This window comes from Scyliorhinus torazame, chromosome 5 (assembly GCF_047496885.1).
Source record: "Scyliorhinus torazame isolate Kashiwa2021f chromosome 5, sScyTor2.1, whole genome shotgun sequence".
NCBI classification, from domain to species: Eukaryota; Metazoa; Chordata; class Chondrichthyes; order Carcharhiniformes; family Scyliorhinidae; genus Scyliorhinus; species Scyliorhinus torazame.
The window spans coordinates 294,302,609-294,328,145 of NC_092711.1; the positions used below are offsets into that span (position 1 = coordinate 294,302,609).

Genomic DNA, 25,537 nt, shown 5'->3' on the forward strand with positions numbered 1-25,537 from the left:
CGGCTCCAAGGTTCGATCCTGGCTCTGGGTCACTGTCCGTGTGGAGTTTGCACATTCTCCCTGTGTTTGCGTGAGTTTCACAAAGATGTGCAGGCTAGGTGGATTGGCCACGCTAAATTGCCCCTTAATTGGGGAAAAAAAATGAATTGGGCACTCTAAATTTAAAAAAAAAAACACATCTGTGTACAAGGACACCCAGTGCTCCCTGACTTATCCCCCTCCACTCAATGGAAGATCTTAATGCTGTGGCAGCGGTTCTATTGCTAAAGCCAATAGGAGCGGAGACGATGGATATACCGGCCTCTTATACCTATTCAAAGGAAAATAACCCCGTTTCAAAGCATTTGCCCGAACACTAGCATGGGAGACACTATTTGGAACACAAATCCAGGGTTTCAACTTTTGCCCCAAACCCCGCAAGAATCTCGGACAAAGTGGTGCGGTGGTTGGCATGGCGCCGAGGGCCTGGGTCATTGTCCGTGTGGAGTTTGCACATTCTCCCTGTGTCTGTGTGGATTCCACCCCTACAACCCAAAAAGATGTGCAGGTAGGTGGATTGGCCATGCTAAATTTACCCTTAATTGGAAAAAATTAATTGGGCACTTTAAATTTATCGGGGGGGGGGGGGGGGGGGGAAGAATCTCAAAGTCATATCCCCACTCCACCCTATAAAATGCTTTTTTGGCGTCCAGAGAAACCATCACTTCCGATTTGGGCACTGGAAAGGGCAAAAGACTGATATTTAATAGCTGATGTATATTAGTCGACCCTTGACGAAGCCTGTCTGGTCTTCCAAGATCACCTCTGGGTGGCAGGGCTCCAATCACAGTGCCAACACCGTCGCAAGTAATTTAGCATATGCGTTCAAAAGCGACATGGGTCAAAACAACCCACATTCTATAATGTCCTTGTCCTTCAGGATCAGAGAAATAGAAGCCTGTGCAAGTGTAACGGGCAGTGAACTCTGGGACAAGGAATCGTTGAACATGTCCAATATTAATGAGATCAACTGTCCCGCAAGCGTCTTGTAGAACTCAATGGGGAATCCATCAAGGCTGGGAGATTTATCCCTCTGCAGTAACCCAATACCTTTTAAAACCTCAGGGCAACCTCCTCGGGGCTCGATGGGGATTCTAACTCCTCCCACCTTTCTCCACCAATCGGAAGGACAACCCATCTGAAAACTCCACCATGACCAAACTCTCCTCCAGGGGCTCAGTTCTATTAAGTTTCAAATGTTTCAAAAGCTGCAATTTAGACAGGATGCAAATCAAACTGCCACTTGAGTCCCTAATCTGTGTACTCTCCCGGAATCCACCTCGGCCAATGAGCTAAAAGGTGACTGGCCCTCTCCCCGTATTCATAGGATACCTCCTTGAACACTGCAGCTGACTCACCGCCTTACCTGTTGATAATTCAAATTGTGTCACCAGCTTTTTCCTGCTCGCAAGCAACTCTGGGGTATGGTCAAGCGAGTACTTATGGTCCACATCAAGGATACAGTTCACCAGCCTCTGCCGCTCCACTCTCGCAGACCTTTCCACGTGTGCTTTGCAGGAAATTATCCCTCCCCTAATAACCACTTAAAGGGCTTCCCATAGCCTAAAAGGTGAAGTAGACTCACTCATGTTAAACTTGATATATTCGTCAATGGCAGAGGATATGTGTTCGCAAAATCCTTTGTCTGCCAAAAACGCCCTATTCAACCTCGATGGTGGGTATTGAGCGGGACCTGACTTAGGACACAGTGTGGAGCATGGTCCACAATCGCCAAATACCCCGCCCTCTTCACCCAGGGGAGAAGAGACCTACCCACCAGAAAAAAGTCAATCCGTGAGTAAACCTGATGGTCATGGGAAAATAAACATCCTTATCCCTCGGATGCAAAAAATGCCACAAATCTGCCCCTCTCTGCTGCATAAAAACCAACGTCTTTCTCACCACATCCAACATATAAAACAATCATCCCACCCAAGAACAAAGAAATGCAAACATGTACAAGGAACCCCAACAACTGGCCGCACCCACCCCCACAACCAAAAACACCAACTCGAGCCAAAGTCAAGTTTTTTTTTTTTTTCAACAAAGGCATCCACAACCTCCGGTGCATTGAAAAACTTTTGTCTCAATAGTCACTGAATCGTGCCGGTTACACCATCCCAAACTGAACTCCATTCTTATACAGGGTGGCTTTGGTCTTGTTAAAGGCCACAGGCTTCCTTGCCAGCTCTGCTCCAACATCAGTCCAAAGATATACCGATTAAGTGGATAGGCCATGATAAACTGCCCCTTAGTGTCCCGGGATGTGCAGGTGAAGTTATGAGGTTGCGGAGATAGGGCGCGTTGGACATGGGTCGAGTGATCTTTTGAAGGGTCGGGGCAGACTCGATGGGCCAAATAGCCGCCTCCTGCACTGTAGGGATTCTGTGATTCTATGATTTTGGTAAAGCCTACTGGCGTGGCCTTCCCATTTATAGCCTCAATGCTCTTAAGCCCACTTTAAGACCTGCTCCTTCTCCTGGAATAAAAAGAAAAAATATTGGACATTCTCAGCAAGTCTGACAGCATCTGTGGAGAGAGAAGGGAGATAATGTTTCGGGCATGCATGACTCTTTGTCCTGGAAGCTATGGAACCTTACAATAACTTGTGGTTGTCCGTTGGGATGGGGCTTCTGCCAGGGTGTCCAATCGGCTCCATTCAGCTCGGGAGGGGTCATGAATCCACCCTCCCTAAACATCTTGGAAAACTATTCTGTGGGAGTTGGATGTTCCATACCCTCTGGCAATTCCACGATTCTGACATTCTGCCTCCTAGACCAGTTCTTCAGATCTTCTACCTTGGTCCTCAGTACTTTATTGTCACCGGCCATCAGAGAGATGTCAGCAAGGCAATTTGGTTGCTATGTTTTGAGAGAGCCGTCTCCCCGCTCTTAATCGCCACGCCATGCGTTTTACCATTTTGGAGGTCTTTTCTATCTTCGACCATATGGGAGCCAGGGCATCCTCTTATCGACTTACGAAGGTCCCTGGGCAAAACCTTCTATTGCTTCTCAAATTCCGCCGGCAAGCATTTCCGCCGTTATTGGAGTGGCTGGAGTCGCAGGACTAGTCTCCGCCATTTTCTCCACCGAGGAGCCTCGAGAAGCTTCCAAATCTGTCAATGAATTTCCATCTACAATTCTCTTTCCGCTGGTCCTTCTTGGCATTTCCCTTATGTGGGCACCTTATGCCACTGATCAGATGCGATTTTACGCAAAAATATCCCCAGAAACTGGCAAAAGAGGCCGCAAATAAAGTACCCTGGCGGGAACCACCTCTTGTGCAACTGCTGCCCGGATGTCTTGTCTTTTATTTTTACTGACAGCTTATATCTGTGTCCTTTAATTAACAACCATGCCAATGCATACAGTTTCTCAATCAAGACCCTTCATAATTGGAACACCTCTGTCAAATATCCTCATAATCATCTCCATTATAAATGGGAGCACCATTCAGCCCATCAAGCCTGAGCCACCATTCAGTAAGATCGTGGCTGATCTGACTAAGGCATTAACTCCACTTGCCTGCCTGCCTCCTATAATCCATAACTCCCTTATCAAAAATCTGTCTAACCCAGCCTTGAATATATTTGATGACCCAGCAGCATCTGCCCTCTGGGATAGAGATTCCCAAAGGTTAGTGACCCTCTGTGAAGAGAAATTCTTCTTCTCCGTCCTGAATGAGAGACCCCTATTTTTAAACTGTGATTCTAGATTTCCCCCTCCCCATCTACCCTGTCAAACCATTTCAGAATCTTGTACATTTCAGTAAGTAGTCATTCTTCTAAACTTAAATGAGCATAGGCCCAACCTTTCCTCATAAGACAAACTTTTCATCCCAGAAATCAGCTCAGTCGACCTTCTCAGAACTGCTTCCAGTACAAATATATTCCTTGTTCAGTGAGGAGACTAAAACTATACAAAATACTCCAGTTGCGATCTCCACAAAACCCTGTAGCATGACTTTTCTATTTTTAAATTCCATCCCTCATGCATTAAATGCCAAAATTCACAGCTTGCTTTCCTGCATATCATTGTAACGTTAACACATTTGGTTCCAATAGTCTGTCCCTTCATCCAAGTCATTAATATAGATCATAAATAGTTGAGGTCCCAGCACTGATGTCTGTAGTACTCCACAGTTACAGTTTGTCAACCTGAAAATGATCCATTTATCATCATAGATTATCATAGAATTTACAGTGCAGAAGGAGGCTATTCGGCCCATCGAGTCTGCACCGGCTCTCGGAAAGAGCACCCTACCCCAAGATCAACACCTCCACCCTATCCCCATAACCCAATAACCCCACCCAACACTCAGGGCAATTTTGGACACTCAGGGCAATTTATCATGGCCAATCCACCTAACCTGCACATCTTTGGACTGTGGGAGGAAACCGGAGCACCCGGCGGAAACCCACGCACACACGGGGACCCAAGCCGGAATCGAACCTGGGACCTTGGAGCTGTGAAGCAATTGTGCTAGCCATAATGCTATCGTGCTGCCCCAACTCTGACTCTTGTTTTCTATTAGATGGCCAATCTACTTTACATGCTAAAGAGTCATCCAGGCGAGAAACTTTAGCTCCCTTCTCGCTCCACAAATGCTGCCAGACCGACTGATATTGTCCAGTATTTTCTGTTTTTGTTTAAGATTCCAGTAATTTGCTTTTATCTTCCCATTAAACACCACACCAAACCATTTAGCAAATTAGCTAATACTAATTGAATTGGAAACATCACCTTTAAATTAAGAGATACAGAAACTAACCTGTAATGGCAGAATGCAACAAACACAGCAAAGTGCTGCAACAAGTCAGCCACAGCTCACAGTGAAGTATTCGGAAGCAGTTGCAGCTGTGCCTGAAAGACCTGTCCATTTTGTGTTTGAGATTATTCATGATTCGCAACAAACAAAATAATCTGGTCAAGTGATAGTTTGTGACATTCCCTGAGCTGGAGGGAAATCTGTTGCTACCTTTTTTATAGGGCAATTTTAAAAATATGTAAACTGGCAAAAATAAAGTGGAAGATCAGGATCCACAACCATGCCATACAATGCATTAGGAAATTTGATCAAATTCACAAGGAATTTGGTGATTGGGTTCTTCATATAGACAACAGGGAATGTGTCTACCCTTTTACTGGAACAGGGTTTCACTGGAATCCATCTGTCTCCCCCAGGTATGATTTCAATTAAAAACAGATACAGCCAGCATAGATTATTATTGGACAGTAAGCTGAAGGAAGCATTTTTAGGTTGCCGTTGCTTTGTTATCAAGACAATTGTGCTCATATGCTGCATCTGCGTGTCTTTCTAAGACTCTAGAATGTTCCTTCCATTGGGTAAATGACTGGTAAATGCAGCTTTACATGGTGTTTTTCAAATCACTTACATTTGCTTTTACCGCAAAAAAACAAAATGTTTTGATTTTTCTCCTGCTTGAAACTGCAGGGAAAAATCTCTACAGGTGTCAGCAGACCTCTCTCCCAAGTTGCTATTCAATTATGAGTCTGTTTAGATGGTGAGGGTCAGCGACTGTACAGAGTATTGCCGCTCAGCCCTTGTCCACATAGCTGTGCCTCTCAGCTGGGTGGCATTCAGAAGCGAAAACACTGGCATACATTTTTTAAAAAAAAATGTTTATTAGCTCGGTGTATTGAGACCAATTGACTGCTCACACAACTACTCTTAAACACAAATCCTGTACTTCACCTTCTAGAAAGCCATCCTGAGTCCATCCAGTCTCGAGGGCTAACTAGTGTACTAAATAGTGCATGTACCCAGAATACTGTCATAATTTCTGATGTGCAAACTATTGATGATACATTGAGAAAGCTGTAGGGTTCATGTTCAGCATCTGCCTCTGCTCCTTGTTAAACTAGTAATAATCTTTATTAGTGTCACAAGTGGGTTTACATTAACACTGTAATGACTTTACTGTGAAAATCCCCTAGTCGCCACACTACGGTGCCTCTTCGAGTACACTGAGGGAGAATTCAGAATGTCCAATTCACCTAACAAGCATGCCTTTCCAACGTGTGGGAAGAAATCGGAGTGCCCGGAGGAAACCCACGCAGGCATGGGGAGAACGTGCAGACTCTGCACAGACGGTAACCCAAGCCGGGAATTGAACCTGGGACCCTGGAGCTGTGAAGCAACAGTGCTAACCACTGTGCTACTGGCTATAATTCCTCATTTTAGTTATCACCTTTTTAAATTTATATTTACTCCTCCTCCTGTAAATGAATGGTTTGAGAACTTTCCAATACTTAAGATGGAAAGGCTTAGTTAGGGGCAGGGTTCAAATACATGGCGTGTCGGGAGAATTTGCACACGGAACCTTGCAAATACCGCAAAGAATCAAAGGGGCTGGAAAATTCAGGAAAGGTTGCCCCCTATATACATAGAGGAGCAGTGAGTGTAGGAGAGACCGAATCTGAGTAGCTGCTCCAGTCTCTCCCAAGCTCACTGCCCCAGTTCCTCCAATCACAGATTAATTCCCTTCTCCTCTTGCTGCTCCTCCGCAGACCAAATCTATGATTGGAGGAGAAACAAGGACGGAAGGGAGAAATATGTGATTGGAGTTCAGAGTGCAGGTATCTGGCTCATTGAACCGTTGGCAACCCAATGGTAACAAAGCCAGAAGCAGGCCTGGGAGGCTTGTACCGAGAATGTCATGTGAGGGCAGCACCTGCACAGAGAGAGCCTGGCCTCAATCTCAGTCTCTCTCTCTCTCTCTTTTACTCTCTCTCTCTCTCTCTTTCCCATCCCCCCCCCCCCCCCTTGTATACCTCCCCTTATATACTGGTGTTGCCACTTTCAGTGATCTGTGGACCTATATGCCCAGATCTCCCTGCCTGTCAATACTACTAAGGATTCTGCCATTCACTGCATCATTCCGACCTATTGTAACCTTCTGCATAAGTTTAGAATAAAATACGTTTTTTATATTAAAAGAAAAGAAAAGCACCCTTCCACTACTGCCCTCTGTCTTTTATGACTGAGCCAGTTCTATGACCCAGCCAGTTCTGTACCCATATAATAATTTTAATAATCTTTATTGTCACTAGTAGACTTACATTAACACTGCAATGAAATTACTGTGAAAAGCCCCTAGTCGCCACATTCCGGCGCCTGTTCGGGTACATGGAGGGAGAATTCAGAATGTCCAAATTACCTAAGCACGTCTTTCGGACATGTGGGAGAAAATCGGAGCACCCGGAGGAACCCCACACAGACAGAGGGAGAGCGTGCAGACTCCGCACAGAGAGTGACCCAAGCCGAGAATCGAACCTGGGATCCTGGCTCTGTGAAGTGACACTGCTAACCACTGTGCTACCGTGCCACCCCATATTGCCAGCTCACATCTGATCCTGTGTGACTTCACCTTTTGTACCAGTCTGCCATGAGGGACCTTGTCAAAGGCCTTACTAAAGCCCATGTAGACAACAACCACTGCCCTTCATCAACATCTTTGTTACTTCCTCAAAAACTCTATCAAGTTAGTGAGACATGACCGTCCCTTCACAAAACCATGCTGCTTATCGCTAATAAGTCTATTTGTTTCCAAATGTGAGTAACTCCTGTCCCCAGGGCAGCACGGTGGCGCAGTGTTTGATACTGCAGCCTCACAGCGCTGAAGACCCAAGTTCGATCCTGGCCCCGTGCGCATGCGCGGGAATGCCGTCAGCGGCCGCTAAGGCTCCCGCGCACCGCGCCGCCCGGAGATGTCATTTCCGCGCTAGCTGGCAGGGCACCAAAGGCCTTTTCCGCCAGCTGGCGGGGCGGAAATTGGTCGGCGCGGCCTAGCCCCTAGGTCATTGTTCATGTGGAGTTTGCACATTCTCCCTGTATTTGCATGGGTCTCACCCCACAACCCAAAGATATGCAGTGTAGGTGGATTGATCATGCCAAATTGCCCCTTAATTCGAAATGAAAGAATTGTGTACCCTAAAGTTATTTTTTTTAAAAATCCTGTCCCTAAGAATCTTTTCCAATAATTTATCTACCACTGACTGATGCAAGGCTCACCGGCCTATAATTTTCCTGGATTATCCCTTCAACCCTTTTTAAGCAAAGGAACAACATTGGCTATTCTCCAGTCCTCTGGGACCTCACCTGCCACAGGTGATATGAGGATACAAAGATTTCTGTCATGGCCCCAAAAATTTCCTCCCTTGCCTCCCTCAATATTCAGGTGCAGATACCATCAGGCTATAGCGATTTCTCCACTGTAATGCTTTTTAAGACCCTTAACACCACCTCCTTTTTGATATCTACATGACCCAGAATATCTACACACCCTTCCCTGGACTCATCATCCACCAAGTCCTTCTCTTTGGTGAATACTGATGTAAAGTACTCATTTAGTACCTCGCCGATTTCCTCTGGTCCAGGCATAGATTCCCTCCTCTGTCCTGAAATGGGCCAACCCTTTCCCTGGATACTCTCTTTCTCTTTATATACGTATACAATGCCATGGGATTTTCCTTAACCCTGTTTGCCAGGGACTTTTCATGACCCCTTTTAGCCCTCCTAACTCCTTCCTTAAGTTTCTTCCTACTTTCTTTATACTCTTCAAGGGAGTTGTCTGTTCTCAGTCTTCTAGACCTTACAAATGCTTCCTTTTTCTTTTTGACTAGGCTCACAATATCCCTTGTTATCCAAGGTTCCCGGAAATTGCCATACTTATCCTTCATCTCCACCGGAACATGCCGTTCCTGAATTTTAATCAACTGACGTTTGAATGACTCCCACATGTCAGTTGTTGATTTACCCTCAAACAGCCGCCCCCAATCTAAATTCTTTAGTTCCTGCCTAATGTTGTTGTAATTAACCTTCCTTCTATTTAGCACCTTCACCTGAGGACTACTCTTATCCTTATCCACGAGTACCTTGAAACTTACGGAATTATAGTCACTATTCCCAAAATGCACCCCTACTGAAACTTTGATTACCTGGCCGGGCTCATTCTCCAATACCAGTTCCAGTACGACCCCTTTCATAGTTGGACTATTTACACATTGTTTCAAGAAACCCTCCTGGATGCTCCTTACACATTCTGCCCCATCCTCTAGCAGTGAGTGAGTCTCAATCAATATAGGGGAAGTTTAAGTCACCCACCGCAACAATCCTGTTGTTTTTACATCTTTCCAAAATCTGTCTACATATTTGCTCCTCTATCTCCCGCTGGCTGTTGGGAGGCCTGCATTGTGATTGCACCCTTCCTATTTCTGAGCCCTACCCAAATTGCCTTGCTGCATGAGCCCTCCAAGGTGTCCACCCTCAGTAGAGCTGTGATATTCTCCTTAACCTGTAATGCAACTCCCCAGCCTCTTTTACACCCCCCTCTATCCTACCTGAAGCATCTAAATCCTGGAATATTAGCTGACAATCCTGTCCCACCTTCAACCAAGTCTCTGTAATAATAACATCATAATTCCAAGTACTAATCCAATCTCTAAATTAATCTGCCTTGCCTGTTATACGTCTTGCGTTGAAACAAATGCACTTCAGACTACAAGTCCCAATGTGTTCAGCAACCTCTCCTGCCTGCTCTTCTCTTAGCCTTATTGGCCTTAATCTCTTGCTATCCCTCAGTTACTTCAGCTGCTGCCCGACCGCTCTGGTTCCCACACTCCTGCCACATTAGTTTAACCCCTCCTGAGTGACGCTAGCAAAACTTCCCGGCCAGGATATTTGTTACCTCCAGTTTAGGTGCAACCTGTCCTCCTTGTATAGGTCCCAGAAGAGATCCCAATGATTTAGGTATCTGAAATCCTCCCTCCTACACCAGCTCTTTAACCACGTGTTTAGCTGCATTATCTTCCTATTCCGACACTGGCATGTGGCACAGGGAGTAATCTCCTCGAGGTCCTGTTTTTTAACTTGCTACCTAACTTCCCGACAGGACCTTGTCACTCTTCCTGCCTATGTTGTTAGTTCCAGTATGTACCACAACCTCTGGCTGTTCACCCTCCCCTTCAGAATGCCCTGTGCCCATTCAGAGACATCATCGACCTTGGCGACATGGAGGCAACATATCATCCTGGAGTCTCTTTCACGGCCACTGAAGCACTTTTCTGTGCCCCTGACTATCGAGTCCCCTATAACTACTGCAAATGTACCTTAAGATCAACCTACATTCTTAAAGTTGCTTTCCAGTGATTTCTTGACTGACGATTTGAAGACATTTTCATGTGTTTTCCAAGCTCTGCAGGTTGCCCACCACGAGCTGAGCTGGAGGATGAATGCCCTTTCGGTGAGATTTGCCATTTGTGAATATATTTGATCCACATCCATACTGATATTGTCAGTGGTTGGTTTTTCTCTATCAGTGTCTCCCAGAAAACCAAAAAGGAATTGTCGACAAAATAAAACTGAATAGCTTTTTTCCTGAGTCCTAGCAAAATGTTATTTTAACCCCTGATTAAGGGAGAGTCCAAAGCGTGGATGTTGCAAGATTTTTTAGGAGAACGAGGAAGGAAAAGAGAACCGTTCTAGGGATGTGTTTGAAAGAGCAAAGGGGCAGTGGCTGCAGGATAGATTAGTAAGCCTCTGTTGAGCAGTAGAGGAAGCAAAGTTGAGTACTGACCCAGAGATGGGGCAGTGAAGTGTGGGCTGGGGCAAAAAGATGAAGAAAGTTGTGTGTAGGAATTTGAAAACAAGAATAAAATCATTGTGCTAGAAAATGGAGTATTAATTAATCAGAATAGTTTTGTTTGTGTGATATGAAAAGGGAGGGTACAGGCTGCAGAGTTCTGTGAATTAAAGGGTGAAGAAGCTATTGAACGGCAAGTAATATCGATGCTTTAGACGGTTCATTCGTTCTAAAATGTAAGGAAAGGTATAGGAGTCTGAGGCAGTGTTTTGGAGGTTTTGTGAACTAAGATAATTGGTAAGATAGCTCAAGCTTGAGTAAGGTGCTGAACCTGTGCACCACCTGAATACCCGGTGCAAGCAGGTTGCTAGAGAGATAATTGAACGGAAGCCAGAGAAACAAGTCCAGACATGACCCAAAAAGGGTGGCTTTGATTTTGTTGACGTTATGAATTTCAGTACAAGATATTGAGTGTGTTTTTAATGACTGCGCTTTGAGGTAGTCAAAGAACAAGAACAAAGAACAAAGAAATGTGCAGCACAAGAACAGGCCCTTCGGCCCTCCAAGCCCGTGCCGACCATGCTGCCCGACTAAACTACAATCTTCTACACTTCCTGGGTCCGTATCCCTCTATTCCCATCCTATTCACGTATTTGTCAAGATGCCCCTTAAATGTCACTATCGTCCCTGCTTCCACCGCCTCCTCCGGTAGCGAGTTCCAGGCACCCACTACCTCTGTGTAAAAAAATAAAATAAAAATAAAAAATAAAAAAATTTAAAAAACTTGCCTCGTACATCTACTCTAAACCTTGCCCCCTCACCTTAAACCTATGCCCCCTAGTAATTGACCCCTCTACCCCGGGGAAAAGCCTCTGACTATCCACTCTGTCTATGCCCCTCATAATTTTGTAGACCTCTTATCAGGTCGCCCCTCATCCTCCTTTGTTCCAGTGAGAACAAACAGTTTATTCAACCGCTCCTCATAGCTAATGCCCTTCATACCAGGCAACATCCTGGTAAATCTCTTCTGCACCCTCTCTAAAGCCTCCACATCCTTCTGGTAGTGTGGCGACCAGAATTGAACACCATACTCCAAGTGTGGCCTAACTAAGGTTCTATACAGCTGCAACATGACTTGCCAATTCTTATACTCAATGCCCCGGCCAATGAAGGCAAGCATGCCGTAATGCCTTCTTGACTACCTTCTCCACCTGTGTTGACCCTTTCAGTGACCTGTGGACCTGTACTCCTAGATCTCTCTGACTTTCAATACTCTTGAGGGTTCTACCATTCACTGTATATTCCCTACCTGCATCAGACCTTCCAAAATGCATAGAATTTACAGTGCAGAAGGAGGCCATTCGGCCCATCAAGACTACACCGGCCCCTGAAAGAGCACCCTACCTAAGCCACACCAGCACCCCATGACCCAGCAACATCTCCTAACCTTTGGACACTATCGGGCAATTTAGCGTGACCTATCAACCTAACCCTCACACCTTTGGACTGTGGGAGGAAACCGGAGCACCCGGAGGAAACCCGCGCAAACCACGGGGATATGATGCCAAAATGCAGCACATTGTTGAGAAATTGGAAAGAACCAAAGCTGAAACAGGGACATATTTCAAGTGGTCACAAGTGCTCAGGAGAAGTCATTGCAGGCGGTGTGACTATTAGAACAATTAGGAAGTAGAGCACCTGTTTTTGAAGTGGAATATGTTTTCATTCAAGGATGTGGGCTTTACTGGGTAGGCCAGCATTTATTGCCCACCCCAGCCCCCCCTGCAGTCCATTGGCTTTTATACACCCACAGTGCTGTTAGGCAGGGAGTTTGACACCGCAACAGTGAAAGAACTGATATATTTACGTCATGATGGTGAAAGGCTTGGAGAGAAGTTTCCAGGTAGTGCTGTGCCTATGTATCTGCTTCCCACGTCCTTCTAGATGATAGTGGTCATTGGTTTGGAAGGTGCTGTTGAAAGAGCCTTGGTGAGTTCCCGCAGTACATCGTGTAGATGGTACATTGTGCATCAGTAGTGATGGGAGTAAATGTTTGTTAATCGGGTGCTCAACAAGCCGGTTGCTTTGTCCTGGATGGTGTTGTTGGAGCTGCACTCACCCAGACAAGAGAAGAATATTTCATCACACTCCTGACTTGTGCCTTGTAGATGGTGGACTGTCTCTGGGAGTCTGGAGGTGAGTTACTCACTGGAGGATTCCTAGCCTCTGACCTCGTGTAGCCACAGTATTTATATGGTTACTCCAATTAGGTTTATTGTGCATGGTAACCCCCCCCCCCCCCCCCCCCCCCCCCCCCAGAATGTTGCTAGTGCGGGATTCCCCTACTGTACTCCCTATATACACATACGACTGTGTGGCAAAATTTGGCTCCAACTCCATCTATAAGGTTGCTGAAGCCTTGACTGTAGTGGGTCGGATCTCGAGCAATGCTGAGTCAGAGTACAGGACGGAGATAAAGAATCTAGTGGCGTGGTGTAACAACAACAATCTCTCCCTCAACGTCAACAAAACTAAGGAGCTGGCCATTGACTTCAGGAAGTGAAGTATAGTACACACCCCTGTCTGCATCAATGGTGCCGAGGTGGAGATGGTTGCAGCTTCAAATTCCTAGGTGTGCACATCACAAACAATCTATCCTGGGCCACCTATTTCGATGCTACGACCAAGAAAGCACAACAGCGCCTATATTTCCGCAGGAAAGTAAGGAAATTCGGCATGTCCACATTGACTTACCAATTTTTACAGATGCACCATAGAAAGCATCCTATCTGGTTGCATCACAGTCTGTATGGCAACTGCTTGGCCCAAGACCGCAAGAAACTACAGAGAGTTGTGAACACAGCCCAGTTCATCACGTGAACTTGCCTCCCACCCATTGACTCTATCTACACTTCCCGCTGCCTTGGAAAAGCGGGCAGCATAATCAAAGGACCCCTCCCGCCTCGGTTATTCTCTCTTCCAACTTCTTCCATCGAGCAAGAGATACAAAAGTTTAAGAACACACACTAACAGGTTCAAAAACAGCTTCCTGCTGTTACCAGACTCCTGAAAGACTGTCCTATGGACTGAACTGATCTCTTTACACATTGTCTCTACTGAGTCGTACTACACTCCGTATGCTCACCCGATACCTGTGCCAATGTATTTACATTGTGCATTTATGAATGTCCTATGTTTTTTTTCTTGTATGGAATGATCTGTCTGAACTGTACACAGAACAATACTTTCTGTACCTCGGTAAATAAATCAAATTCAAATCCAAATTCAGTGATGGTGATGCCATTAAACGTCAAGAGCCGATGGTTAGATTCTCATGATGGGGATGATCATTGCCTGGCACTTGGTGGCACAAATGCCACTTGTCAGCCCAAGCCTAGATATTGTCCAGGGCTTGCTGCATTTGGGCATAAACCGCTTGTATATTGTGACTATTTTCAAACATTTTTTTTTTTGTGTGGCAAACCTCCAACAATTGACACACCTGTGCCCAACTTGATCTAATCTGCCTATACATTTCCGGGAAGCATAGAATCCCTACAGTGCAGAAGGAGGCCATTTGGCCCATTCAGTCTGTCTCAACCCTCTGAAAGCACACCCGAATTACTCCCAATCCCCCAATCTATGCCCGTAACCCCACCTCGGGGCAATGTAGCACAGCCAATCCACCTAACCTGCACATCTTTGGACAGTGGGAGGAAACCGGAGCACCCGGAGGAAACCCATGCAGACACAGCAGGAATGTGCAAAACCCCCCCCCCCCCCCCCCCCCCCCCCCCCGAGGTCTTAACTTCCAAAACTGCCCTAAGTTAATGAATATGAATTTTGCTTTTTGCTTTTGCAGGCTGCACTGTAATATAGGGAGTTTGCAGATGTTACTTTTTTCATCTAAATGCTGGCGAGTGTGTGACCAAACTATTGCAGTCTTGAAACAGTGGCTCACCTATGTGTTCAGTATCTTGTTGGAGAATAGGTAAACCACAAGTTGTTGCTGAAGTATCTCGGGCACTTTTGAAATCTAAATTGTAAAAACCATCACGCCCCTCCCCCCTTTTCCTCCTCCTCCTCCACCTTTCAGACTTTCTATAACAAACAGCTAAAAGCAACATTTATCTAAAAACATTTCAGCAAGCAACTTCTACTCTAAAACGCAGAAGAGATCTCACATTTAACTTTGGAAATGAACAAAAATCCACCTCCATGTTTCACATTACCCTGTCCTGTAAGTGAAGTCTTCATTCTCTAGGAACCAGTCCAAAGACCCTCTCAACTCTCGATGCTTTGCTACATTTTTCCTTTTCTAACTTGTAATCTGTGAACTGATTGCCACGGTTAGGATTACCCTAGCGATTCCTCGCTCCAGCCAAAGCTAGGCGGAACTTCCAGTTTCTGGTACAGGACTGGGTTGGCTATCTCGCACAAATTCAGGGTCAGTGATACCAATACTACTATCGTTTGGTATGCACTTACTTCCTAAAGCCGATCCCCATGGCAACTTGAATTCGGGTAAAAGTAGGGTTAGACAGAGTTGGGTTTGGTCAGAAATGGCATGCTTGGTGATGGAAGCTTGAAACTGATTAATTCTGACACGCTTGACCGTGCAATCAACACCCGAGTCATGCAGATCCACACAATTCCAGGGCACTGTTTATCATTGTTTCACTTAATAATCTAATCACCTTGGCTATATAGAGAATACCAAAAGTTTGCCATTGAGTTTAAGGCAGCAATCAAAAGTGCTTAACTCTGCAAATTTTGCCCTGACAGTTTCTGACTTCATTCAAATTGCATGAGCGAATTTGACACTTTGTGACCTACAGCTTTAGACTATGTAGATCCCACTGATGGTGTAAAGAGCAGAGTTGAAGGCCCTGGGTGGGCACCACTTGATGGGGAAAGTTGATGGAGGACCTAAGAATTGGCCATTCAGCTGTACGATTTGGCTGAACATTCAGGAATGATTTGAAGATATTAACAAAAGTGAAAATGTTCATTTTGTGGCCAGACTCTGGTCGAACGTGCGTCGCAGGAGCATTATGAAACAAAATGACACCAAGCCACATAGGGGTATATTAGGTCAGCTGACCAGAAGCTTGGTCAATGCAACAGACACGTGGGAATACCACCAGCTGCAAGTTCACATCTTAAGTCACACACCTTCTTGGCTTGGAATTATATTGCCTTTCCTTTCCGTCACTGTCAAAATCCTGGAACACCTTCCCTAACAGAATATGTTAGCACACCTACACCACAGGGGCTGAGGCAGTTCAAGAAGGCAGCTCACCGCCAATGTCTCAAAGGAAATTGGGATTGGGCAATAAATGCTGGTCTTGTCAGTAATGCCTGCACTACAGAAACCAATAGACAAAATAAGGACACCGAGGTAAATTTTGCGCATACAGACTAAAAAGTGCTTGACAAGTACACAAAATGAGATCAAAGGTGCAGTAGACATGTGGATATGGAATTGGCTAAAGGACAGGGAGAGAGTAGTGATTGTTCTCGGACTAGAGGGAAATATACACTAGTGCTCCCAGATTTCAATAGTCAAATCACTGCTCTTTTTGCTGTATATTAATGTCCTGGATTTGGGTATCTGGGCATAATTTCAAAGTTTGCAGACCATATGAAACAGAAATGTAGAAAACAGTGAGGTCAACTGACCTAATATACCTCTATGTGGCTTGGTGTCATTTTGTTTCATGATGCTCCTGTGACGCATGTTCGACCTGAGTCTGACCACAAAGTGAATATTTTTACTTTTGTTAATATTTCAGTATGAGAGAGAGACTAGTAATGTAGGCAGATTCATAGCAGATTAAATTTAATACAGAGAAGTGTGAAGTGATGTGTTTTGATGGGAGGAATGAGGAAAAGTAGTATAAACTAAATGGGAAATGCTGGAAATATTCGGCAGCATTGGTGGAGCGGAAATGAGATGACGCTTCAAGCCTGTGACCTTTAATCGGAGCACACTTTTCTAATGAAAGATCGCAGACCTGAAACAACTATCTCTCTCTTAACTAATACTGCCGGTCTTGCTGCATATTTCAGCGTTTTCTGTTTCTATTTCGGATTTCCAGCATCTGCAGAATCTTGCTTTTGTATATTAAATGATGCAATGTTAAAGGGTGTGCAGAAATAGACAGTGACATATTATACATACATATTTGAAGGTGTTATAACATGTTGAGAATGCTGATTAATAAAGTATATCAGTTTTTTGTTTTCATTGTTCGGGCCCTAGTGTGCAAAAGCAAGGAAATTACGCTAAACCTTTATAAAACACTGGTTAAGCCTCATTTGGAATACTGTGTTCAATTCTGGGCACCACACTTCAGGAAAGAAGTTAAAACTTTGAATGGGGTCTGGGCGATAAGATAATTAACACAAGATAAGAGCGCATTGTGTAATTTATTTGCATGGGTAGGAGATTGGTTAACTAACAAAACCGATTTGGGATAAATGGATCAGTTTGGATTGTAAGTTGTAGCTCGTGGGAGTCCCACATGGATCAGACCTCGACTACTTACAATACATATAATAATAATCTTTATTCTCACAAGTAGGCTTACATTAACACTGCAATGAAGTTACTGTAAAAAGCCCAAGTCGCCACATTCTGACGGCTGTTCGGGTAGACAGGGCGAATTCAGAATGTCCAAATTGCCTAATAGCACGTCTTTCGGGACTTGTGGGACGAAACTGGAGCACCCAGAGGAAACCCACGCAGACACGGGAGAACGTGCAGACTCCACAGAATGGCCCAAACCGGGAATCAAACCTGGGACCCTTGAGCTGTGAAGCAACAGTGCTAACCACTGTGCTACCGTGCCACCTATATGAATGACTTTGAAGGAATCGAGTGTATTGTGGCCAAATTAGCCAGAACTACAAAAATAGGTAGGAAAGCAAGTTGTTCGGAGCACACTGATTGGTAAAGGGCTATAGATGGGTTAGATGAATGGGCAAAGATTTGGCTGCTGGAATACAATGTGGGAAAAGCTGAGATTATCCAATTTGGCAAGAAGAATAGAAAAGGAGAATGTTATTTTAAATGGACAGAATGCAGTACAGAGGGGATCTTGGGTGTCCTGGTACGAGATGCATAAAGGATTAACATGCCAGGACAGCAAGTAATTAGAAATACAAATGGAATATTGACATTTATTGCAAGGCCTGTGAAGCATAAACGTAAGGAAATATTGCTGCAACTATACAGAGCATAGGTGAAACCACAGTTAGAGTACTGTGTACCATTTTCGTTTCCTTATTTGAGCAGGACATATACTTGCATTGGAAGTAGTTCAGAAGAATGACAGGTGGTTTTATTGAAACATGTACGGTACTGAAAAGGCTTGACATGGTGATGTCATGGAAGATTAGAACACTTAAGGGGCACCTATGTACTTTCATGGGCCAGGGTTTAACCACTCCAAAGTATGTTATTGTGTCCACCTGACCTACAACCTTTATGTTGAATTTGGCTAAGATGAGCGCAAGAGCTTGCCTTTCAGGTGTTATTCAATGGACTTCTTGGGCGTTTTTAATTTTTTTTTAAAAAAAGCTTTATTCTACAAATTTAGTTAACATTTGTATAAGCACACACTGTAAGAATTTTAGCAACTACAAACATAAAGACCCCACACAGCTACAGTAATCTATGTATAACCCTTAATGAATTCCCCTTTAACTGTTCCAATTCAATAACAAAATCCAAGTAAAACCAGAAACCCCTTTTCAAAGGTGTGGCCCAGCACACTGCATTCTTACTGGTATAAGACTGTTATTGATACTCTGTTCCCCTTTTCAAACAGCAGTTTGAATTCTTTCCAGAAAGCAATTATCTCTTAAGTTATCAAGTAGTCTGGAACAGCTTTTAAAATGAAGACCGAGAAGCAGGCCAAAAAACCCTCTATTCTCTGTCTGAGTCCACAGCAGCCAAATATGAAAGCGAAACCCAAAAAAAACTCCCACAGCCCAGCTCCACCACACAATGACATCACTGAAGCCATGTGATAAGACAAAAACCTTTCTTGAAAGGGACACTCGCATGACAGTACTAAGGGGTCTCCCATTTAAGATAGAGATGAGGGAAAAGTTCTTCTCTCAAAGCGTCATTAATCTTTGGAATTCTGCCAGAGAGTAGCCCCAGAGAGCGCTGGAGGCTGTTGGAGACTGGTTTAGTACAGGGCTAAAGAGCTGGCTTTTAAAGCAGACCAAGGCAGGCCAGCAGCACGGTTCAATTCCTGTACCAGCCTCCCCGAACAGGCGCTGGAATGTGGCGACTAGGGGCTTTTCACAGTAACTTCATTTGAAGCCTACTTGTGACAATAAGCGATTTTATTTTATTTTAATTTAATTTCATTGAATATATTCAAGGCTGAGTTGAACGGATTTTTGATCTACAAGTGGGAAAGTGGGAGTCAGGCCACAATCGGATGAGTCACAATCTTACTGACTGACTGAGCTTGGATGTGGTTTTTTTTTGGTGGTGGGGGGGGGGGGGGGGGGGGGGGGGGGGTGGAGGGGGGGAGGTGTGATGGATAGTCTGTTCCTTTTTTAAAATGTTTTTAAAAGATTTACTCCCATGATACTGTGGATGAGCTTCAATAAAGTGGAGAATCAGGCGTCGTCCTCCGTGGAGCAAAGAATGAGGGAGATTTGATGAGGGTCAAGACCACCAAAGGTCTTTATTGGAGTAAATAAGGAGAAACTGTTTCCTTTGGCAGAAGGACTGGTAATTTAAGGCGAATGGCAAAATAAATAGAGGTGGCATGAAACAATTTTTCCCCCCAGTGAGTCGTGATCTTAAATGTACTGCATCAAAAGGTTGATGGAATTGGAGCCACTTGATGAATTCAAATGGGCATTGGATAAGCAAAAGTTTGCAAGGCTATTGGGAAAGAGCAAGAGAATGGGACACGTGCGTTAGCTCTCCCAGGGCATCAGCACAAGCACAATGGATGGAGCCGCCGCCTCTATCATTCTGTGATTCGAGAATTCAAATTTTGAATTGGTTTATGAAGTTGTATCTTTAAATTGATGGCTCTTTGTCACTGATTCCAAACATAAGAGAGAATCTCTCCTGCATCACCTTCTCAAAATCATTCATTATTTAGAAATCTATGAAATCTCTGCTCCAGTAGAAATAACACCCAATATCTCAAAGCACTCCTACTGTAGTTTTTCATCAATGATATCTAACGACCCTAAGTGATCAGTCCATTTGGTCTGGTGGTGATGGAGTGAGAATTCATTGCTAGGACTGAGAATTCATTGCTGGTACTCAATTAGTGCAATAGATCGTTAACAATCATAAAAAAGCATAATCATAATTGAATCTGAAAGACTGCAGCACCCTACCTATGTACTAGACTATTACACTACATTACTTGTTCAAGTCTGTGCAAAACTTGCCACCACAACCTCTTGACTCAGGTGACCCTGGTGTCAATTTAACCAATTTACACTGAAGCCCTATGATTTCTTCAGCTAGATGATCAGAACAAATTGAATATATTATTGTCATATATCCTTGCTAAGTACATTGTGATCTTGTGGATTCTTCCTTGATTGTGTGAAAGGAATTCCTTAGTTTGTCCTGAATTTACTGCAAGTCTTTCTACCTCTGAAGGCTGTTTGCTGAGATTGTTTGGTTTGTGTTGTCAATTTGGACATGCTTGTTGAGGCCCGATAGCCTCTTACCCTTTCCATCTGCTTATCTACAATATGCAGTACATTCTGATGGTGTATTGGCCATTTCAGGTCATAAACAAATAAAATAATTGGTCAAAGTGTAGTGGTGTCTTGATTGGTTACAGTAATCGACATATTACTGTGATTGCCAGAGATATCGTTATTTAATTAGATTGCCAATAATACGTTGATATGGTGCGGAGGGGCTGGTTTAGCACCAGGCTAAATAGCTGGCTTTTGAAGCAGGCCAGCAGCGCATGTTCAATTCCCATAACAGCCTCCCAGAACAGGCGCTGGAAAGTGGTGGCTAGTGGCGTTTCACAGTAACTTCATTTGAAGCCTACTTGTGACAAGTGATTTTCATTTCATTTCATATGAAATTGCAATTAAATTTGTTCCATCTGCCAAACAGTTGTGGACAAGGCTCGCAAAAGTTGAGTAACCAGAAACGAAAACTGTTGTAATTTAAAGTTCCATTATTTATGACTTGGTAGTTCACTTGAGTAATGTTGCAATGGTGTATCACTTTAATTAAAATAATACATAAGTTCAAGCAGTAGTGGCACCCGATGATTGTGCTGTGGTGGTTAACTGTTGAGCATTGCCTGATTTGCTTCAGGAGCCCCACTCTGGCGTGACACTACCCCATTTGCTGCAGTGGAAGACAGTGGGCAGGAAAGATGCACTGTCTCTGATCTTTTTTTTCTCTGGGTCATCTTCTTGGCCTGCTGCGCACTTTGTTTCTGCCCCCTCTTCCAATGCCCTTCCAAACAATTAGTCTCCAGATGTCACAGCCGTCAGCAACTGTCTCCAGTTGTTCTGTCAATATCCGTCATCTTTATATCTATCTTGCAGGTGACCTTGTAGCTGAGGTATGGACGCCCAGGAGGTCATGACTCAGTGGCCACATTTGTAATGATAAAACTGTTGCTGCACCAGTTTAATATGTGTTATGCTTTCGAACAACAGATAAAATTGCTGTTAAGCACATTTAGGCATTTTGCAGCAGAGATGAGCAATTTCAATCCTTGCTTGCGGGTAACAACATTCATGTTATCAATTGACAAATTAGGTATTTGAGGTACACACAAATTATCTCTATCAGCAGAGAAATTATTTCCTCATGCCCATTCGTCTAATGTACTTGTTAACCAAACATAGAATTACTTTGTATACCCAGCAGTAAACATCAGTGTCAGCAGCATTCACCAATATTAATGTATTGCGCCTTCACATACAGCTAAATGACGTAGTTGTCATTTGACATGATAGTCTATGGTGATTTTAATTGTGTGGTTATAATCAACTAATGTCAGTAGCGCGCTTGCATTCTTTCATGGAATTTGCATTGACAATTCTGGTCACTACCCCTGGCATTTGAATATCTGCCTTATATTTCAGTGTGGGGGTGGGGCACAAGATGATCTCTAGTCTTGAGTTTTGAGAAAATTCTGTACAAGCCTAGGTTTTTCAAAGTATTTGAGTAGTAGTCCTGTCAATAGCGTTGGAGATAATGGTACACAGAATAAAAGTTAATTAAATTGTTTAAACAGGGAGAGTAGGATTTGGGTTCAAACTAGTAAAAGGCAAATCTAGAACTGATAACGGGAAGTTCTTTGTATTGAGTGACTAGAACAATTAGCTTACAAACTGGTTGCGTTGAATGTACAACACATGAACATACTATTCAATGTGGTGATAGACACCTAATAGCCAAAATGAAGCTCATATCTAGACAGATATTTGGACCTTTTGCACTGGATGGCTTACCAGGAAAGATTGCTCCTGCTGTTCCCATAAATCAACCCCATGTTTAGAGGACGTGAAAATCAGTGTAAAACTGTCATGTGCTGCTTAATTAAATGTTGATCAGTTTCTCTATGCATTTTTATAGCCTAAATCAAGGTGGATACAGGCTACCTACTCTGCCTATAACTTGCAATGTTTTCATGTCCTTGACTAACTTTGCACCCTTTAAGAGGGAACTTAACCTGACCCATCTATATACAAAATATGTGAAATTTTCCAAGATCTTCAAAAGTATAAGAGCTGCCGAGGGTGCTATTTTTTTCATTGGAGGCAATTATTTCAAGAAATAACACCTGAAGAACCTTGGCCTGATTTAACTGAAGACTGTACCTTATTCTCTGATTCCTGTGTTCCATAAGATTTAAACCTTGGCCACATAGGGGGCACTAGCTGGCATAACAAGATTGGGTAGAAAAGGTTTGTGAATCAGTCCATGTAAAGACTCTGGCATTGTCTTTTTTCATTTTGCCACCTTCCATTTTTAGGACTGTTGTCAGTGGTTAATGCCTGCAATGGGCATTTAGTTAGAATAATAGAGGTGAAGCCCTGGAATTGCCCAAGAGGCTGTAAGACAATGCACCTGGGCTTCATTACTGAGATGTTCCAGTGGTCAAAAGTTAACTGGTGGGCATTTCTAAGGGAAATGTAGTGGAGGGTAAGCTTTCTTATTCCTCTGGAATCAATGATTGTGTCTCTACATATCCGGTGTGAATTTGCAATTGATATCTTTACATTGGTGGTAACCCACCAATGTTAAAGTAATGGTAGTTGGAATCCAAGCTGTAATCTCTGTCAAGTGCTTGGTGCTCAAGGTATTAATTGAAATGGAGTTGAAGACTGTTCAGATCTTACATGTAAAGCAGAAAGGTTAGAACTTTTAATTGCGGCAATCAAGGGGGTTTATTGGCATTTTGGGAGAACAAAGTGATGACGCCAGGAACAAACACTAAGAGCATGAAGTGATTGGGGCCAAGACCAAAACCATTGAGCAAGGTGCGGTGGAGACAATTGTCTTGGGAAAGAAATTACCGATTTGGAATAATCTGTTCTTCAAAAAGCATCTGACGTCCAAATTGATTTATTTGGATACCTGTTCAGTATTTCATTCACTCCGGAGATTCCACAATGTTGCAGCAGTGAAGTATGAAGTGGTCTAGACTTGCATTTTGTACTTAATGGGTGAGATGCGTTTGAACAAAAATCTCTATCGCTGTTTTAGAGATGTATATACACACAAACATACAAATATGTAATGCAAACTACAGACTGGACCTGTTCATTCAAGCAGTTTATGCTTTAAAAGATTGAATCAAGTAGTTTAATTAAGTTACATTTGTTAAAATAGTAATTATGTTTTCTGCATGATTTCAATCTGAATTAAGCAATTTTGGGTAGAAGACTGATTGTGAAAGGTCAATTCTCACCTTTCTGGATTTCCCAACCAGATTTGTTTTGAGAGTAATTTCACATGCAAAGCTGCCTTATAAACTGGCACTAATTCACAATTTCAGATTACTCTACAGATAGCTGGATGGGGGAAATTTTGTGCTTCAGAATCGCTATCAGATCATAGAATCCATACAGTGCACAAAGGAGGCCATTTGGCCCATTGAGTCTCTGCTGATCCTCCTGAAAGAGCACCCTTCCTCTGAAAGAGCACACTTCCTAGGCCCACACCCCCACCATTACCCAGTAACCCCACCTAACATTTTGGACACTAAGGGGCAGCTTAACATGGCCAATCCACCTAACCTGCACATCTTTGGACTGTGGGAGGAAACCAGTGCGCCCGGAGGAAATGCACGCAGATGCTGGGTGAACGTGCAAACTCCACACACTCACCCAAGACTGTGATTGAACCTGGGTCCCTGGTGCTGTGAGGCAGCAGTGCTAACCACTGCTGCCAATTGGGACTCCTTGTAACGATAAAACTTTGTCTCTGAAATTGGAGTATTCAATGCTGGATACAATATATATGGAAACATTGTTCATATTGATACAGCAGATGTTTTACGTTAAATTTGCACTCACTGGCTTGCAAACTAGTGTCAATTTCATACTTGCAAAATCTTAGTGAAGGGGGAATGAAAATACGAATATTTTCATGCTAGCTATGCACTTAGTTATTAACAAATGCTAGAAATGAATCCAAGCTATGAAATTCACTTTGAAATGCTTGTTGGTGGAAACTGAATCCCTAGGTTTGAAATAGCAGTTCTCCATGGCAAAGGGTGAATTAAATTGCAAGTGCCTGCTATGAGATGTTTTATTTTCCAAATAATATCCTTTACTTTGAAAGGAGATTCCCTCGCCTTCATTGTGACTCCCAATTCCATACTTATTTCCCTTCTATGTTGGTACAATTGAGTGACTAACTAGTTATTTGAAGTCCAGACCGTGCCTGCGTAGCAGTTTCTCAAACCGAAACAACATTAAACAGGTTAGATCTTTGACAATTTGGCAGCATCTGGTAGTCATTTGCTTTCCCCCTGTACTAGGTTCTTAGCCATCCTGTGTAAATGCTCCAGAATTAATGGAATTCAATTTCACTGTTCAGTGGAATCTTTGTGAGTCTTTGGAATTTACTGCCCCAAATGGTTTTGGATGCGCAGTTGATGAGCACATTCAAGATCAAGATAGAGAGGGGTTTGGGCACTAAAGGAATTGCATGTGGGGATGGGCTGGGCTGGGGGAGTGCAGCTGATGTAGAAGTTCAGCCTTGATCTTAGTAATTTCAGAGCAGTATCGGGAAGCCAAATGACCTACTCCTATTTTGTATGTTATGATAGTATTTGATGTGGAGATGCTGGCGTTGGACTGGGGTGAGCACAGTAAGAAGTCTTACATCACCAGGTTAAAGTCCAATAGGTTTGTTTCGATGTCACTAGCTTTCGGAGCGCTGCTCCTTCCTCAGGTGAGGGAGCAGTGCTCCGAAAGCTAGTGACATCGAAACAAACTTGTTGGACTTTAACCTGGTGTTGTAAGACTTCTTACTATGATAGTATTTGAGCTTACAGCTTCTAGGTTGCTGTTTCTGCACCATGCCCTGACCACAATTCTCAAATATATATTCCTACCCTTCCTTCAACACACCATCCAATCTGATGCCGAAAGCTCACTCTTTGGATACCCTACCCTGAAGCTCTTCACCTCCCCATCATCCTTTTAAAACCCTTCTTGACAGAATTTTCCCCCTCCCTCTGACCCGAGGTAAGACTACCAGCACTAAACCAAGACTAGAGTAACAACTTCATTGTCAGAGAGATAGCATTTTTATGTTTTGGAAAATTTTGAGGGAAATAGAGTCTTGAAAGGAAAATGTGAAATTGATAGCGCTAGCTTCACCTTGTATAAAATTAAAACATATAC

The 25,537-nt window shown here is 43.6% G+C and overlaps 1 protein-coding gene across 2 annotated transcripts in view; it reads left to right on the plus strand.

Annotated features, from left to right (window-relative positions):
* Window positions 1-25,537, plus strand: part of rlim (ring finger protein, LIM domain interacting) — a 60,659-nt gene that overhangs the window by 12,942 nt on the left and 22,180 nt on the right. The gene's annotated exons all lie outside the window — the stretch shown is intronic.